Here is a 17,746-nt window from a genome sequence, read left to right as displayed (position 1 = left end):
AATTTACACCACCTGCAGTGAATAAATGAAATGTTATTTGAATCCCAGTGGAATCAACACCACGTGGTGCCGTTGTTAAACGGCCGTGTTGAGTTCATTTCTGTTAACTCTCTCACAATGAAAAAAGATATGGGAGGGGCCTCATTATCAATTACCATTGCAAGTTGCTTTTTATACTAGTTTGTTTTAATATCTATGTTTCTGCATGCACATTGAGTGATTCATTGATCTTATACTAAACAGAGATAAATAACATATTTTTCTAACCTAATCCAATCTGGAAGTGGGTTTTATTGAGACGGTTACTCCAGTTTCAATGCTTAATGAAGGTAGACTCATGTATTCATCTTCCCTACATTGCCAGTCAGTGTAGTTGCGGGTGATTAACAGTTCCAATTGTTGACAATCCTCTGACTGGATTACAATAGGAATTATATAACACTTTGCAAACCAGCATAATGTGACTTTCCGATGTGGCCTGCAAAGAAGGCGTTTCAGACCACTGTGTTAGGACAAAGCTAGGCTGTTGAAGTATGGTATTGTTAAAGAAAGTAATGTATTGTCATAAATAATTGAATTGTTATTATAAAATATTAACTTAGCCACTCACTTGGTGAAGGCTACAGGACTTAAAGCCATTGAATGCAACACTCATGTCTCTGTCACTAGCAAACACAGTCATGGGTGGCCTGGTAACTCTAAAATACACCCGAAAGGCCCCTTGGGAAATAAATATGCAAATAAGGCTTTACACCGTGGTACCAGGACAACAACCTCTTCCTCAACGTCAGTAAGACAAAGGAGCTGATTGTGGACTACAGGAAACGGAAGGCTGAGCACGCATCCATTTACATAGACGGAGCTGTAGTAGAGTGGGTCAAGAGCTCCAAGTCCCTCATGTGTCCACATCACTAAGGATCTATCATGGTCCAAACACAGCAACACAGACGTGAAGAGGGTACGACAACTCCTCTTCCCCCTCAGGAGGCTGAAAAGATTTGTCATGGATCCTCAGACCCTCAAAAAGTTCTACAGCTGCACCATTGAGAGCATCTTGACTCGCTGCGTCACTGCCTGATACGGCAACTGCTTGGCATCTGACCGTAAGGCGTTACAAAGTGTAGTGCATATGGCCCAGTACATCACTGGGGCTGAGCTCCCTGCCATCCAGGACCTCTATACCAGGTGGTGTCAGAAGAAGGCCCTTCAAACGCCAGTCTAAAAACTCCAGTCACCCAAGTCATAGACTGTTCTCTCTGTTACCGCACGGGAAGTGGTACCGGTGCACCAAGTCTGGAACCAACAGGACCCTGAACAACTTCTACCCCCAAGTAATAAGACTGCTAAAGAGTTAGTCAGGGTAGCTATATGATTAACTATTTAACTATCTGTATTGACCTTTTTGCACCAACTCTTTTGACTCATCACATACGCTGCTGCTACTGTTTGTCTATCCTGTTGCCAAGTCACCTTATCCTTACCTATATGTACATATCTACCTCAATTACCTCATACTCTGCACATGGACTCTGTACTGGTACTCTGTGTATAAAGCCATGTTATCATGGACTCTGTACTGGTACTCTGTGTATAAAGCCATGTTATCATGGACTCTGTACTGGTACTCTGTGTATAAAGCCATGTTATCATGGACTTTGTACTGGTACTCTGTGTATAAAGCCATGTTATCATGGACTCTGTACTGGTACTCTGTGTATAAAGCCATGTTATCATGGACTCTGTACTGGTACTCCGTGTATAAAGCCATGTTATAATGAACTCTGTACCGGTACTCCATGTATAAAGCCATGTTATCATGGACTCTGTATGGGTACTCCGTGTATAAAGCCATGTTATCATGGACTCTGTACTGGTACTCCGTGTATAAAGCCAAGTGTATGTTTTACTTTTCTATTATTTCTCTATTCTCTTTCTCTCTGTATTGTTGGGAAGGACTGTAAGTAAGCATTTCACTGATGGTCGACAATTGTTGTTTAACGAAGCATGTGACGAATAACATTTTATTTTATTTGATACACCCTACAGTGTTAAAACAACACCTCTAAACAAGTTACTGTAACACCACAGGTGTTAATTCCCTAACATTACATTTTAGACATTTTACATTTTAGTCATTTAGCAGACGCTCTTATCCAGAGCGACTTACAGTAGTGAATGCATACATTTCATACATTTTTTTTTTCTGTGCTGGCCCCCCGTGGGAATCGAACCCACAACCCTGGTGTTGCAAACACCATGCTCTACCAACTGAGCTACAGTGTTTAAGTGTAACAGCATCAGCTCTAATAAAGTGTTAATTTAAGTGGGAATTTGCAACACCCATGGTGTTAGTGACCCGACACTCTGGGGGTATCAGTTTACCAACACTCTGTGTTGTTAGTTTATCAACACTCTGGGGGGGTTAGTTTATCAACACTCTGGGGGGGTTGGTTTATCAACACTCTGGGGGGTTAGTTTATCAACACTCTGGGGGTTAGTTTATCAACACTCTGGGGGCTTAGTTTATCAACACTCTGGGGATGTTAGTTTATCAACACTCTGGGGGGTTGGTTTATCAACACTCTGGGGGGGGGTTGGTTTATCAACACTCTGGGGATGTTAGTTTACCAACTCTCTGGGGATGTTAGTTTATCAACACTCTGGGGGGGTTAGTTTATCAACATTTTGGGGGGTTAGTTTATCCACACTCTGGGGTGTTAGTTTATCAACACTCTGGGGATGTTAGTTTATCAACACTCTGGGGGGTTAGTTTATCAACACTCTGGGGGGGTTAGTTTATCAACACTCTGGGGGGGTTAGTTTACCAACTCTCTGGGGATGTTAGTTTATCAACACTCTGGGGGGTTAGTTTATCAACACTCTGGGGGTTAGTTTATCAACAGTCTGGGGGGTTAGTTTACCAACTCTCTGGGGATGTTAGTTTATCAACACTCTGGGGGGTTAGTTTACCAACACTCTGGGGGGGGGTTAGTTTATCAACACTCTGGGGGGTTAGTTTATCAACTCTCTGGGGATGTTAGTTTATCAACACTCTAGGGAGTTAGTTTATCAACACTCTGGGGGTTAGTTTATCAACACTCTGGGGGGTTAGTTTATCAACACTCTGGGGGGTTAGTTTATCAACACTCTGGGGGGGTTAGTTTACCAACTCTCTGGGGATGTTAGTTTATCAGCACTCTGGGGATGTTAGTTTATCAACACTCTGGGGAGTTAGTTTATCAACACTCTGGGGAGTTAGTTTATCAACACTCTGGGGGTTAGTTTATCAACACTCGGGGGGGGCTTAGTTTATCAACACTCTGGGGATGTTAGTTTATCCACACTCTGGGGTGTTAGTTTATCAACACTCTGGGGGGTTAGTTTATCAACACTGGGGGGTTAGTTTATCATCACTCTGGGGGGTTAGTTTATCAACACTGGGGGGTTAGTTTATCATCACTCTGGGGGGTTAGTTTATCAACACTCTGGTGGGGTTAGTTTATCAACACTCTGGGGTGTTAGTTTATCAACACTCTGGGGGGTTAGTTTATCAACACTCTGTGTTGTTAGTTTATCAACACTCTGGGGATGTTAGTTTATCAACACTCTAGGGAGTTAGTTTATCAACACTCTGGGGGTTAGTTTATCAACACTCTGGGGGGGTTAGTTTATCAACACTCTGGGGGGGTTAGTTTATCAACACTCTGGGGGGTTAGTTTACCAACTCTCTGGGGATGTTAGTTTATCAACACTCTGGGGATGTTAGTTTATCAACACTCTGGGGAGTTAGTTTATCAACACTCTGGGGAGTTAGTTTATCAACACTCTGGGGGTTAGTTTATCAACACTCGGGGGGGGGGCTTAGTTTATCAACACTCTGGGGATGTTAGTTTATCCACACTCTGGGGTGTTAGTTTATCAACACTCTGGGGGGTTAGTTTATCAACACTGGGGGGTTAGTTTATCATCACTCTGGGGGGTTAGTTTATCAACACTGGGGGGTTAGTTTATCATCACTCTGGGGGGTTAGTTTATCAACACTCTGGTGGGGTTAGTTTATCAACACTCTGGGGTGTTAGTTTATCAACACTCTGGGGGGTTAGTTTATCAACACTCTGTGTTGTTAGTTTATCAACACTCTGGGGATGTTAGTTTATCAGCACTTCGAAAAGTGTTAGTTTGACACCATTTGAAGTGGTCACATATGATTTCTAAGAAAGTGTTTCATTTAACACTGTGTTAAAATTCTGATCGCAATTGTGTGTGTGTGTGTGTGAGAGAGAGAGAGAGAGAGAGAGAGAGAGAGAGAGAGAGAGAGAGAGAGAGAGAGATCCCTCTGGTCCGTGTGTCAGTCAGGACCCAGCGGGACTAAGAATAGCTTGTGCTGTACACTAGGCTGTCAGCTTGCGAGAGAGTGAGAGAGGAGCGACAGAGAGAGGAGAGACAAATAGAGAGAGAGACAGAGAGAGAGAAAGATTCCAGAAGGACGATAAGAGAAGAGAGCTGGATACTGCTGGAGGGCTACTCGCTGGCTCTACCACGAGGGTGACAGCCAACTCACTTATGGTACACTGTCTCTTTCTCTCTATCTCTCTCTATATACATGTAAATATATCAATTCAATTCAAGGGGTTTTATTGGCATGGGAAACATGTGTTAATATTGCCAAAGCAAGTGAGGTAGATAATATACAAAAGTGAAATAAACAATAAAAATTAACAGTAAACATTACACATACAGAACTTTCAAAAGAATAAAGACATTACAAATGTCATATTATGTATATATACAGTGTTGTAACAATGTACAAATGGTTAAAGTACACAAGGGAAAATAAATAAGCATAAATATGGGTTGTATTCACAATGGTGTTTGTTCTTCACTGGTTGCCCTTTTCTTGTGGCAACAGGTCACAAATCTTGCTGCTGTGATGGCACACCGTGGAATTTCACCCAGTAGATATGGGAGTTTCTCAAAATTGGGTTTGTTTTCGAATTCTTTGTGGATCTGTGTAATCTGAGGGAAATATGTTTCTCTAATATAGTCATACATTGGGCAGGAGGTTAGGAAGTGCAGCTCAGTTTCCACCTCATTTTGTGGGCAGTGTGCACATAGCCTGTCTTCTCTTGAGAGCCATGTCTGCATACGGCGGCCTTTCTCAATAGCAAGGCTATGCTCACTGAGTCTGTACATAGTCAAAGCTTTCCTTAAGTTTGGGTCAGTCACAGTGGTCAGGTATTCTGCCACTGTGTACTCTCTGTTTAGGGCCAAATAGCATTCTAGTTTGCTCTGTTTTTTGTTGTTAATTCTTTCCAATGTGTCAAGTAATTATCGTTTTGTTTTCTCATGATTTGGTTGGGTCTAATTGTGTTGCTGTCCTGGGGCTCTATGTGGTTTGTTTGTGTTTGTGAACAGAGCCCCAGGACCAGCTTGCTTAGGGGACTCTTCTCCAGGTTCATCTCTCTGTAGGTGATGGCTTTGTTATGGAAGGTTTGGGAATCGCTTCTTTTTAGGTGGTTGTAGAATTTAACGGCTCTTTTCTGGATTTTGATAATTAGTGGGTATTGGCCTAATTCTGCTCTGCATGCATTATTTGGTGTTTTATGTTGTACGTGGAGGATATTTTTGCAGAATTCTGCATGCAGAGTCTCAATTTGGTGTTTGTCCCATTTTGTGAAATCTTTGTTGGTGAGCGGATCCCAAACCTTACAACCATAAAGGGCAATGGGTTCTATGACTGATTCAAGTATTTTAGGCCAGATCCTAATTGATATGTTGAATTTGATGTTCCTTTTGATGGCATAGAATGCCCTTCTTGCTTTGTCTCTCAGATCGTTCACAGCTTTGTGGAAGTTACCTGTGGTGCTGATGTTTAGGCCAAGGTATGTCGTTTTTTGTGTGCTCTAGGGCAATGGTGTCTAGATGGAATTTGTATTTGTGGTCCTGGCGACTGGACCTTTTTTGGAACACCATTATTTTGGTCTTACTGAGATTTACTGTCAGGGCCCAGGTCTGGCAGAATCTGTGCAGAATATCTAGGTGCTGCTGTAGGCCCTCCTTGGTTGGTGACAGAAGTACCAGATCATCAGCAAACAGTAGATATTTGACTTCAGATTCTAGTAGGGTGAGGCCTGGTGCTGCAGACTTTTCTAGTGCCCGCGCCAATTCGTTGATATATATGTTGAAGAGGCTGGGGCTTAAGCTGCATCCCTGTCTCACCCCACGGCCCTGTGGGAAGAAATTTGTGTGTTTTTTGCCTATTTTAACCGCACACTTGTTGTTTGTGTACATGGATTTTATAATGTCGTATGTTTTACCCCCAACACCATTCTCCATCAATTTGTATAGCAGACCCTCATGCCAAATTGAGTCGAAGGCTTTTTAGAAATCAACAAAGTATGAGAAGACTTTGCCTTTGTTTTGGTGTGTTTGTTTGTCAATTAGGGTGTGCAGGGTGAATACATGGACTGTTGTAGGGTAATTTGGTAGAAAGCCAATTTGACATTTGCTCAGTACATTGTTTTCACTGAGGAAATGTACGAGTCTGCTGTTAATGATATTGCAGAGGATTGTCCCAAGGTTGCTGTAACGTTCGTCGTAAGAAGGAGACCAAGGTGCAGCGTGGTAAGCGTACATCTTTCTTTTATTAGATGAACACCGACAAAACAAAGAAAATACAAAAACGAACGTAAAGTTCTGCAGGCCTCACAGCAGCTATACAAACACAAGATCATACAATCACAGGTGGGAAAAAGGGCTGCCTAAGTATGATCCCCAATCAGAGACAACGAGAAACAGCTGCCTCTGATTGGGAACCATACTAAGCCAGCAAAGAAATAGAAACACAGATATGCCCACCCAAATCACACCCTGACCTAACAAAATAGAGAATAAAAAAGGCTCTCTAAGGTCAGAGCGTGACAGTTGCTGTTGACACATATCCCACGGTAGTTATTGGGGTCAAATTTGTCTCCATTTTTGTGGATTGGGGTGATCAGTCCTTGGTTCCAAATATTGGGGAAGATGCCAGAGCTAAGGATGATGTTAAAGAGTTTTAGTATAACCAATTGGAATTTGTGGTCTGTATATTTTATCATTTCATTGAGGATACCATCAACACCACATGCCTTTTTGGGTTGGAGGGTTTTTATTTTGTCCTGTAGCTCATTCAAGGTAATTGGAGAATCCAGTGGGTTCTGGTAGTCTTTAATAGTTTTTTTATTTATTTTTTTATATAGCCCTTCGTACATCAGCTGATATTCTCAAAGTGCTGTACAGAAACCCAGCCTAAAACCCCAAACAGCAAGCAAAGCATGTGAAAGAAGCACGGTGGCTAGGAAAAACTCCCTAGGAAAAACTCCCTAGAAAGGCCAAAAACCTAGGAAGAAACCTAGAGAGGAACCAGGCTATGAGGGGTGGCCAGTCCTCTTCTGGCTGTGCAGGGTGGATATTATAACAGAACATGGTCAAAATGTTAAAATGTTCATAAATGACCAGCATGGTCAAATAATAATAATCATAGTAGTTGTCGAGGGTGCAACAAGCACGTCCGGTGAACAGGTCAGGGTTCCATAGCCGCAGGCAGAACAGTTGAAACTGGAGCAGCAGCACGGCCAGGTGGACTGGGGACAGCAAGGAGTCATCATACCAGGTAGTCCTGAGGCATGGTCCTAGGGCTCAGGTCCTCCGAGAGAAAGACAGAAAGAGAGAAAGAGAGAATTAGAGAGAGCATATTTAAATACACACAGGACACCGGATAAGACAAGAGAAATACTCCAGATGTAACAGACTGACCCTAGCCCCCGACACATAAACTACTGCAGCATAAATACTGGAGGCTGAGACAGGAGGGATCAGAAGACACTGTGGCCCCATCCGATGATACCCCGGACAGGGCCAAACAGGCAGGATATAACCCCACCCACTTTGCCAAAGCACAGCCCCCACAACACTAGAGGGATGTCTCCAACCACCAACTTACCGTCCTAAGACAAGGCCGAGTATAGCCCACAACGATCTCCGCCATGGCACAACCCAAGGGGGGGGCGCCAACCCAGACAGGAAGACCACGTCAGTGACTCAACCCACTCAAGTGACGCACCCCTCCCATGGACGGCATGGAAGAACACCAGTAGGCCAGTGACTCAGCCTCTGTAAAAGGGTTAGAGGCAGAGAATCCCAGTGGAAAGAGGGGAACCGGCAAGGCAGAGACAGCAAGGGCGGTTCGTTGCTCCAGCCTTTCCGTTCACCTTCACACTCCTGGGCCAGACTATACTTAATCATAGGACCTACTGAAGAGATAAGTCTTCAGTAAAGACTTAAAGGTTGAGACTGAGTCTGCGTCTCTCACATTGGTAGGCAGACCATTCCATAAAAATGGAGCTCTATAGGAGAAAGCCCTACCTCCAGCCGTTTGCTTAGAAATTCTAGGGACAATTAGGAGGCCTGCGTCTTGTGACCGTAGCGTACGTGTAGGTATGTACGGCAGGACCAAATCGGAAAGATAGGTAGGAGCAAGCCCATGTAATGCTTTGTAGGTTAGCAGTAAAACCTTGAAATCAGCCCTTGCCTTAACAGGAAGCCAGTGTAGGGAGGCTAGCACTGGAGTAATATGATCAAATTTTATGGTTCTAGTCAGGATTCTAGCAGCCGTATTTAGCACTAACTGAAGTTTATTTAGTGCTTTATCCGGGTAGCCGGAAAGTAGAGCATTGCAGTAGTCCAGCCTAGAAGTAACAAAAGCATGGATAAATTTTTCTGCGTCATTTTTGGACAGAAAACTTCTGATTTTTGCAATGTTACGTAGATGGAAAAAAGCTGTCCTTGAAACAGTCTTGATATGTTCTTCAAAAGAGAGATCAGGGTCCAGAGTAACGCCGAGGTCCTTCACAGTTTTATTTGAGACGACTGTACAACCATCCAGATTAATTGTCAGATTCAACAGAAGATCTCTTTGTTTCTTGGGACCTAGAACAAGCATCTCTGTTTTGTCCGAGTTTAAAAGTAGAAAGTTTGCAGCCATCCACTTCTTTATGTCTGAAACACAGGCTTCTAGCGAGGGCAATTTTGGGGCTTCACCATGTTTCATTGAAATGTACAGCTGTGTGTCGTCCGCATAGCAGTGAAATTTAACATTATGTTTTCGAATGACATCCCCAAGAGGTAAAATATATAGTGAAAACAATAGTGGTCCTAAAACGGAACCTTGAGGAACACCGAAATTTACAATTGATTTGTCAGAGGACAAACCATTCACAGAGACAAACTGATATCTTTCCGACAGATAAGATCTAAACCAGGCCAGAACTTGTCCATGTAGACCAATTTGGGTTTCCAATCTCTCCAAAAGAATGTGGTGATCGATGGTATCAAAAGCGGCACTAAGATCTAGGAGCACGAGGACAGATGCAGAGCCTCGGTCTGACGTCATTAAAAGGTCATTTACCACCTTCACAAGTGCAGTCTCAGTGCTATGATGGGGTCTAAAACCAGACTGAAGCGTTTCGTATACATTGTTTGTCTTCAGGAAGGCAGTGAGTTGCTGTGCAACAGCTTTTTCTAAAATTTTGGAGAGGAATGGAAGATTCGATATAGGCCGATAGTTTTTTATAATTTCTGGATCAAGATTCGGCTTTTTCAAGAGAGGCTTTATTACTGCCACTTTTAGTGAGCTTGGTACACATCCGGTGGATAGAGAGCCGTTTATTATGTTCAACATAGGAGGGCCAAGCACAGGAAGCAGCTCTTTCAGTAGTTTAGTTGGAATAGGGTCCAGTATGCAGCTTGAGGGTTTGGAGGCCATGATTATTTTCATCATTGCGTCAAGAGATATAGTACTAAAACACTTTAGTATCTCCCTTGATCCTAGGTCCTGGCAGAGTTGTGCAGACTCAGGACAATGGAGCTTTGGAGGAATACCCAGATTTAAAGAGGAGTCTGTAATTTGCTTTCTAATGATCATGATCTTTTCCTCAAAGAAGTTCATAAATGTATTACTGCTGAAGTGAAAGCCATCCTCCATTTGCGAAGGCTGCTTTTTAGTTAGCTTTGCGACAGTATCAAAAAGAAATTTCGGATTGTTCTTATTTTCCTCAATTAAGTTGGAAAAATAGGATGATCGAGCAGCAGTAAGGGCTCTTCGATACTGCACGGTACTGTCTTTCCAAGCTAGTCGGAAGACTTCCAGTTTGGTGTGGCGCCATTTCCGTTCCAATTTTCTGGAAGCTTGCTTCAGAGCTCGTGTATTTTCTGTATACCAGGGAGCTAGTTTCTTATGACAGATGTTTTTAGTTTTTAGGGGTGCAACTGCATCTAGGGTATTGCGCAAGGTTAAATTGAGTTCCTCGGTTAGGTGGTTAACTGATTTTTGTCCTCTGACGTCCTTGGGTAGGCAGAGGCAGTCCGGAAGGGCATCAAGGAATCTTTGGGTTGTCTGAGAATTTATAGCACGACTTTTAATGCTCCTTGGTTGGGGTCTGAGCAGATTATTTGTTGCAATTGCAAACGTAATAAAATGGTGGTCCGATAGTCCAGGATTATGAGGAAAAACATTTAGATCCACAACATTTATTCCATGGGACAAAACTAGGTCCAGAGTATGACTGTGGCAGTGAGTAGGTCCAGAGACATGTTGGACAAAACCCACTGAGTCGATGATGGCTCCGAAAGCCTTTTGGAGTGGGTCTGTGGACTTTTCCATGTGAATGTTAAAGTCACCAAAAATTAGAATATTATCTGCTATGACTACAAGATCCGATAGGAATTCAGGGAACTCAGTGAGGAACACTGCATATGGCCCAGGAGGCCTATAAACAGTAGCTATAAAAAGTGAGTGAGTAGGCTGCATAGATTTCATGACTAGAAGCTCAAAAGACGAAAACGTCATTGTTGTTTTTTTTTTGTAAATTGAAATTTGCTATCGTAAATGTTAGCAACACCTCCGCCTTTGCCGGATGCACGGGGGGTATGGTCACTAATGTAACCTGGGGGTGAGGCCTCATTTATCACAGTAAATTCATCAGGCTTAAGCCATGTTTCAGTCAGGCCAATCACATCAAGATTATTATCAGTGATTAGTTCATTGACTATAACTGCCTTGGAAGTGAGGGATCTAACATTAAGTAACCCAATTTTGAGATGTGAGGTATCACAATCTCTTTCAATAATGGCAGGAATGGAGGAGGTCTTTATACTAGTGAGATTGCTAAAGCGAACACCGCCATTTTTAATTTTGCCCAACCTAGATCGAGGCACAGACACGGTCTCAATGGGGAAAGCTGAGCTGACTACGCTGACTGTGCTAGTGGCAGACTCCACTAAGCTGGCAGGCTGGCTAACAGCCTGCTGCCTGGCCTGCACCCTATTTCATTGTGGAGCTAGAGGAGTTAGAGCCCTGTCTATGTTCGTAGATAAGATGAGAGCACCCCTCCAGCTAGGATGGAGTCCGTCACTCCTCAACAGGCCAGGCTTGGTCCTGTTTGTGGGTGAGTCCCAGAAAGAGGGCCAATTATCTACAAATTCTATCTTTTGGGAGGGGCAGAAAACAGTTTTCAACCAGCGATTGAGTTGTAGTTGATTCTAAGGTTTGTATTTGATCATGTATATGTTTTGCTGTTTGTTCTTTGTTATAGAGCCAAAAAGATTGGAGAAGTGGTTTACCCATACATCTCCATTTTGGATAGATAATTATTCGTGTTGTTGTTTGTTGAGTGTTTTCCAATTTTCCCAGAAGTGGTTAGAGTCTATGGATTCTTCAATTACATTGAGCTGATTTCTGACGTGCTGTTCCTTCTTTTTCTGTAGTGTATTTCTGTATTGTTTTAGTGATTCACCATAGTGAAGGCGTAGACTCAGGTTTTCCGGGTCTCTATGTTTTTGGTTGGATAGGTTTCTCAATTTCTTTCTTAGATTTTTGCATTCTTCATCAAACCATTTGTCATTGTTGTTCATTTTCTTCAGTTTTCTATTTGAGATTTTTAGATTTGATAGGGAAGCTGAGGTCAAATATACTGTTAAGATTTTCTACTGCCAACTTTACACCTTCACTATTACAGTGGAACGTTTTTCCCAGGAAATTGTCTAAAAGGGATTGAATTTGTTGTTGCCTAATTGTTTTTTGGTAGGTTTCCAAACTGCATTCCTTCCATCTTTAGCATTTCTTAATGTTACTCAGTTCCTTTGGCTTTGATGCCTCATGATTGAGTATTGCTCTGTTCAAGTAGACTGTGATTTTGCTGTGATCTGATTGGGGTGTCAGTGGACTGACTGAACGCTCTGAGAAACTCTGGGTTGAGGTCAGTGATAAAGTAGTCTACAGTACTACTGCCAAGAGATGAGCTATAGGTGTACCTACCATAGGAGTCCCCTCGAAGCCTACCATTGACTATGTACATATCTCTCTCTCTCTCTCTCTCTCTCTCTCTCTCTCTCTCTCTCTCTCTCTCTCTCTCTCTCTCTCTCTCTCTCTCTCTCTCTCTCTCTCTCTCTCTCTCTCTCTCTCTCTCTCTCTCTCTCTCTCTCTCTCTCTCTCTCTCTCTCTCTCTCTCTCTCTATATATATATATATATATATATATATATATATACATTCAATTCAATTTCAATTCAAGGGGCTTTATTGGCATGGGAAACATAGGGTTAACATTGCCAAAGCAAGTGAAGTAGATAATATACAAAAGTGCAATAAACAATAAAAATGAACAGTAAACATTGCATATCTATCTCTCCCTTTCTCTCTATCTCTCTCTATTGCATTCTCTCTCTCTCTATCTATCAATTCAATTCAAGGGGCTTTATTGGCATGTGAAACATATGTTACAGTTTTTCTCAATTGCTAAAACACAATTTCTGAAACCTTGCTCCATTTCCTGAAAACATTAAACACAAAACCTCATCTTCAAGCACTATTTACATAACCTCTGACTCCTCTCGCAAAATGGAACATTCGCCTCAAAACAGCTTTACCTGTGTTCAAAATCAAACACTGTTCTCAAATCATAAACAAAATGATCAAAATGATATACGCTCTCAAGCAGTCAGTAAACTATACACCGAAAAATAGAAAACACATTGTTCAAAAAATACAATTTTCAGGGAGAAGTACATTTTTAATCAAAAAAAATATTCATATTTTTCCGTCATTGTCTTTTGATGAACGAAAACAGGTTCTATCATAGTAGCTCAACATTGATCAGAAATTACTACTCTGTTTTGCTCTTTGCAATTTAGTTTTTTGTTCTTCCTCCTCCTTGTACCCCTATTTTTACAGTACTGTACCCTGCATCTCACAAACTTGTCCTTTGTCTCTGTGAGAATGTAATTCTTGTTCTTTGTTGATATGAACCTGCAACCAGTCAAAATCTATTGCGCAGTCAGTACTGTTAATACATGGAAAGCACAATGTTCAGGGCCATACAATTTGTCCATTGTACAGTATATAGCCTACAATGCACTCACTGTACTACAGTATACAATACTAAAAGGGACAAAAATCAAAGGAGTAAACATGTGATCAATGTGCTTCTTCTTGTCTTTGGGCTGGGTCAGGCCAGAGCACTTCATCGACATCACAAGCAATATTGTCCCTCCTGAGGCAACGGGGGAAGAAGCCTCTTGTGTGCCGTATCCAGCCCTGACATGATTCCTCACCTATATCACCACAGGCTAAATCCATGGCTTGCAGCAGATTTACTCTGGTGTAGGGTTGTCTATCATACACTTTCCATCTCCAAGAGGAGAAAAACTCCTCAATCGGATTCAGGAAAGGCGAGTATGGAGGGAGGTACAAGTTCATAAACTGCCCAGTGATGTTAAACCATTCCCTTACCTGAGCAGCTCGGTGGAAACTGACATTGTCCCACACTATCACATAGGTGGGAATGGGATTCTCATTTAGCTCTCGACCCTGCTGCTCTTGAACCTGCTGCTCAAATAAAATATCTCTTAGATTGGCAATAAATCTTAGAAGGTGCTGTTATATGGCCCGAGTGTAACATGGTGATGTAGAACACCATGGTTGCTGATAGCAGCACAGATTGTGACATTGCCACCTTGTTGACCAGGGACTTCAACAATGGCCCGCTGTCCAATCATGTTTCGGCCTCTCCTTCTCCTCTTTGTTAGATTGAAGCCTGCTTCATCGACAAAGATGAACTCATGGGGTCTGTCCAAGGATTCCAAGTCAAATATTGTATGTGTAGAAATACAATATACTGTATGTAGTATTTTGTAAGTCGTACAGAGACAGTGCTATACTGTAGAGTACAATTAGGCCTACTGTATGAACTTCTGATTCACATATATTGTATGTACTGAAGAGTAATGTCATTCACATAGTAAGTGTTAGTACTGTAGACAATCTGGATTACAATAAATGTTTCTGAATGTACACTTACTTGCACATACTGAGCTCGCAGTTCTTTCACCCTTGGTGAGTTGAGCTCAAAAGGTACTCTGTATACTTGTTTCATTCGCATCCTGTTACGATGGAGGACACGGTCAATTGTGGAAATGCTCACACTGTCGATTCGCTGGAAGTGTGTGTTGTCTTGTATCACTTGTTCCTGGATTTCTCTGAGTTGTATTGCATTATCTTGAAGGACCATGCCAACTATAACGGCCTCTTGCTCCCGAGTGAATATAGCTGTCCTTCCACCTGCATGTGGCAGCCTTGCAATTCTACAAAAAGTAGTTGTGCAGTGCAGTTACAAAACATATTCATGCAGTACAATACATACAGTGATTAACTTTACAAATGTCTATTGAAACAGCTGCATATAGTGTAGTACAGTAAATCTGCAATTACAAAAATACAGTAGTATACTGTACCTGTTCTCTTCTCTGAATGTCCTTACTATGGTGGACACAGAAAATCGACTCAAATTGGGTTGCACTCTAAGTCCTGCTTCCCTCATTGTCAGTCCATGGACAAGAACATGGTCTATAACTGTTGCTCGAATTTCATCAGATATTTCCACTATTTGTCTTCCTCTTCTTCCTCCTCTTCCTCTTTCTTGCCCTTCTCCTCCTCTTCGCCCACCTCGCATACGTCCTCGTCCTCTCTTCTATCCATTCTCAGACTTTCTCCTTCCCACCTTCAACAACCTGTTTGCTCTCTGAACTGGCTTATATTGGTTGTGTCGCATCATTTGAAACAGGTTAAATCCATTTTGAGTGGTTGTGTTCAATCAATGACATGTGTTCTCTATTTGTATTTGATTGTTGCCACTTGTGTTTACCAGTATGGATGACATGTGCATTAGAGTGCAGAATGTGTTTTGAGAATGAGAATGTGTTTAGAGTTTTGCTGAAAAGTGAGATCTGCAAATTGTGTTTTACCATGTGAAATGGTTTAAGGTATTGACAACAGACTGCATAATTAGCTAAATGAGTCCAGGCAACTGAGAACTTTGTTCAGCCAATGGGTTTTAGTGTTTTAGCAATTGAGAAAAACTGTAACATTGCCAAAGCAAGTGAAGTAGATAATATACAAAAGTGAAATAAACAATAAAAATGAACAGCAAACATTACACTCAAAGATGTTGCAAAAGAATAAAGACATTTAAAATGTCATATTATGTATTTATACAGTGTTGTAACGATGTACAAATTGTTAAAGTACAAAAGGGAAAATAAATAAGCATAAATATGGGTTGTATTTACAATGGTGTTTGTTCTTCACTGGTTGACTTTTTCTTGTGGCAAAGGCTGATGTGATGGCACACTGTGATATTTCACCCAGTAGATATGGGAGTTTATCAAAATCGGGTTTGTTTTCGAATTCTTTGTGGATCTGTGTAATCTGAGATCTGAGGGAAATACTGTGTGTATATATATATATATATATATATATATATATATATATAGAGAGAGAGAGATAGGGAGATAGGGAGAGTGTACCATAAGTAAGTTGGCTGTCACCCTCATGGTAGAGCCAGAGAGTAGCCCTCCAGCAGTATCCAGCTCTCTTCTCTTATCGTCCTTCTGGCATCTCTCTCTCTCTCTCTCTCTCTCTCTCTCTCTCTCTCTCTCTCTCTCTCTCTCTCTCTCTCAATACAATTTGCTTTATTGGCATGAGGTAATAATGTACATATTGCCAAAGCTTACTTTGGATATTTATAATATTAAAATAATAATAATCAAAATTGTCAAAATTGACAACAGTAACAACAATAACCAAGGGTCAAAATATCCATATACTGAGCAATAAACATGGAGGACATGTGCAGGTTGATTGGTCTGTCAGACACTGTCCCTCATCTTATGGCAGGCGGCAATGTAGTGTGCTGCCAACCCACAGCTCTCTGTGTCCTCCCCCAACAAGACGGGTAGCCTACTCTCATCAGAGAGGTCTTTGAAACCTTTAATAAGGGTTTCAAATTTGGGGAAATTACACTCTCTAATTGTTTAATATTTTTCACATTTTGTCAGGAAATGCAGCTCCGTCTCAGGTTCTGCTGTTGTGCAGTGGTTGCACAGCCTTTCCTCTACAGGGAGCCGGGTTTTCCTGTCTACCCTTCTCAATTGCAAGGCTATGCTCACTGAGCCTGTACTTTGTCAAGGTTTTTATAAGATTTTGATCAGTAACAATGGTCAAATAGTTTGCCACGGTGTACTGTTGATTTAGGGCCAGATAGCACTGCATTTTGCTTTGTGCTTGTGTTTCCCAATAAACAATGTAGTTTTGTTTTGACTGTGTTGTAATTTGGTTTAATATGATTGATTGGATGTTCTGGACCCGAGGCTTCAGTGTGTTAGTAGAACAGGTTTGTTAACTCAGCCCCAGGACCAGCTGGATGAGGGGACTCTTTTCTTTGGTCAGCTCTTGGCATTGCAGGGCTTGGTAATGATATGTATTTTAGATGTTTCCAAAACTTAATTGCTCTTTTTTGAGTTTTTATTATTAGTGGATATTGGCCTAATTCTGCCCTGCATGCATTGTTTGTAGTTTTACTCTGGACATGTAGAATAATCTTACAGGACTCTGCATGCAGGGTTTCAATGGGGTGTTTGTCCCATTTGGTGAAATCTTGTTTTACAAGTGGGCCCCACACCTCACTGCCATAAAGTGCAATTGGTTCAATGACATTCAATTAGTTTTATCCAAATTTGAATAGGTATTTCAATTTGAATTTGTTTTTTAATGGTGTAGAATGCCCTGTGTGCTTTCTCTCTCAGTTCATTCACTGCATCATTAAGGTGTCCAGTTGAGCGTATTTTAAACCTAAGTAATTGTAGTTTGTGCAGTACTCTATATATTTTGTACCATTTGAGAACTTTGGTCTAATTCCCTGAGATCTGTATTTTCTCAGGAAAATCATTATTTTAGTATTTTTGGGGTTTACTGATCTAGCAGGTCTAGGCTCTGCAGTAGGCCATGTTCTGTGGGTGACAGCAGGCATAGGTAATCTGCAAAGAGCAGGCATTTAACCTCTGAATTATGGAGACTAACACCAGGGTCTGAGGATTTTTCTAGAATAGTGGCCAATTTGTTGAAATAAATATTGAAGAGTGCAGGGCTCAGAATGCAACCCTGACGAAGGCCCCACCCCTGGCTAAAGAATTATGTTATTTTCTTTCTTGCCACTTTCAATAACTCTGTAGAACAGTCCTGTATGCCAAATAGAATCAAATACTTCGTCGATAAAGCAAACGTACATGTTGGTATTATTTTGGTGGACATGCTTATCTATCAGGGTGTGTAGGGTGTAAATATGATCGGTCGTGCGATATTTTGGTATAAATCCAAT

At 41.6% G+C, this 17,746-nt stretch overlaps 1 protein-coding gene across 2 annotated transcripts in view; it reads left to right on the top strand.

Moving 5' to 3' along the window:
* LOC106594483 (glucagon receptor) overlaps positions 1-17,746 on the top strand; it is a 293,979-nt gene that overhangs the window by 20,894 nt on the left and 255,339 nt on the right. The window lies entirely within an intron of this gene.

This window comes from Salmo salar, chromosome ssa06, assembly GCF_905237065.1.
Source record: "Salmo salar chromosome ssa06, Ssal_v3.1, whole genome shotgun sequence".
Classification (NCBI taxonomy): domain Eukaryota; kingdom Metazoa; phylum Chordata; class Actinopteri; order Salmoniformes; family Salmonidae; genus Salmo; species Salmo salar.
The sequence above is the reverse complement of the archived record's forward strand: the minus strand, read 5'-3'. Positions and strand labels throughout refer to the sequence as shown.